This window comes from Trachemys scripta, chromosome 12, assembly GCF_013100865.1.
Source record: "Trachemys scripta elegans isolate TJP31775 chromosome 12, CAS_Tse_1.0, whole genome shotgun sequence".
Lineage (NCBI taxonomy): Eukaryota > Metazoa > Chordata > Testudines > Emydidae > Trachemys > Trachemys scripta.
The window spans coordinates 13,262,689-13,265,076 of record NC_048309.1 but is presented as its reverse complement, the minus strand read 5'-3'; positions in this window follow the sequence as shown (position 1 = coordinate 13,265,076).

Here is a 2,388-nt window from a genome sequence, read left to right as displayed (position 1 = left end):
GGTGCCGGCAGACGTGGGACTGCATTGCTACACAGCAGCAGCTGCTAACTGCCTTTTGGCGGTAGACGGTGCAGTAGACTGGTAGCCTTCATCGGCGATCTGGGTGCTGGCAGCCGTGGGGCTTGCCTTTTGGCAGTAAATGGTGTATTATGACTGTTAGCCGGCCTATTACAAGTCGGGTCATCGCACGTTAGCAGAGTCTTCCCTGAGCAGCCTGAAGACCATCGTCATACACCGCCCAGTATTTGCTGCCAAGCACCCAGAAAGATGCCGAGGGCTATCAGTCACGCTGCACCGTCGTCTTAAGATGTAAAAAATAGATTTTCTCTGTATTCATTTGCTTCCCCTTTTGGCGGTAGACGGTGTAGCATGAGTGATAGCCGTGGGGCTGGCAGCCGTAGTGCTGCATTGCACCAGCCCCTTGCAGGCGATGGTATATTATGACTGGTACCCGTCGTCGTCGTACTGGTATGGCTGTCAATCATGGCCACCTGGGCAGACATGCTACTGTTTCGATGATGACGGTTACCAGTCATAATATACTATTTTCTGCCAATTGCCCAATATTGTCTGCTAAGCACCCAGAAGAGGCCGAGGGCGATGCTGGGTGCTGGCGGACGTGGGGCTGGCAGACGTGGGGCTGCATTGCTACACAGCAGCAGCCCCTTGCCTTTTGGCAGATGATGGCATATTATGATTGGTACCCGTCATCGTCATACTGGTATGGCTGTCACTCATGCTGCAGCGTCGGCTGCCACCTTAAGATGTAAAAAATAGATTTGTTCTGTGTTCATTTGCTTCCCCTTCCTCCGTGAAATCAACGGCCTGCTAAGCCCAGGGTTTCCAGTTTAATCTTTGGGGGGACCATTCTGTGTGACAGTTGTTTGTGTTTCTCCCTGTTCCTGTACCTGTACGCCATGTCGTCACTCGGCCCTCCCTCCCTCCCGCCCTCCTTCTCCTGGTCCATCAGATACTACTTTCGCGCCTTTTTTCTGACCAGGCGCCATAGCTAGCACTGGGATCATGGAGCCCGCTCAGATCACCGCGGCAATTATGAGCACTATGAACACCACGCGCATTGTCCTGGAGTACATGCAGAGCCAGAACATGCCAAGGCGAAACCCGGACCAGGCGAGGAGGCGATTGCAGCGCGGCGACGAGAGTGATGAGGAAATTGACATGGCCATAGACCTCTCACAAGGCACAGGCCCCAGCAATGTGGAAATCATGGTGTTACTGGGGCAGGTTGATACCGTGGAACGCCGATTCTGGGCCCGGGAAACAAGCACAGACTGGTGGGACCGCATCGTGCTGCAGGTATGGGACGATTCCCAGTGGCTGCGAAACTTTCGCATGCGTAAGGGCACTTTCATGGAACTTTGTGACTTGCTTTCCCCTGCCCTGAAACGCCAGGATACCAAGATGAGAGCAGCCCTCACAGTTGAGAAGCGAGTGGCAATAGCCCTGTGGAAGCTTGCAACGCCAGACAGCTACCGGTCAGTCGGGAATCAATTTGGAGTGGGCAAATCTACTGTGGGGGCTGCTGTGATCCAATTTGCCAGGGCAATGAAAGACCTGGTGATAGCAAGGGTAGTGACTCTGGGCAACGTGCAGTCAATAGTGGATGGTTTTGCTGAAATGGGATTCCCAAACTGTGGCGGGGCCATAGACGGAACCCATATCCCTATCTTGTCACCGGAGCACCAAGCCACCGACTACATAAACCGCAAGGGGTACTTTTCAATGCTGCTGCAAGCCCTGGTGGATCACAAGGGATGTTTCACCAACATCAACGTGGGATGGCCGGGAAAGGTACATGATGCTCGCGTCTTCAGGAACTCTGCTCTGTTTCGAAAGCTGGAGGAAGGGACTTTCTTCCCGGACCAGAAAGTGACCATTGGGGATGTTGAAATGCCTATCGTGATCCTTGGGGACCCAGCCTACCCCTTAATGCCATGGCTCATGAAGCCATACACAGGCAGCCTGGACAGGAGTCAGGACCTGTTCAACTACAGGCTGAGCAAGTGCCGAATGGTGGTGGAATGTGCATTTGGACGTTTAAAAGCGCGCTGGCGCAGCTTACTGACTCGCTCAGACCTCAGCGAAAAGAATATCCCCATTGTTATTGCTGCTTGCTGTGCGCTCCACAATATCTGTGAGAGTAAGGGGGAGACATTTATGGCGGGGTGGGAGGTTGAGGCAACTCGCCTGGCCACTGATTACGCGCAGCCAGACACCAGGGCGGTTAGAGGAGCACAGCAGGGCGCGGTGCGCATCAGAGAAGCTTTGAAAACGAGTTTTGTGACTGGCCAGGCTACTGTGTGAAACTTCTGTTTGTTTCTCCTTGATGAACCCTCCAACCCCCCCCCCCCCCCCCCCCCCCCCCCC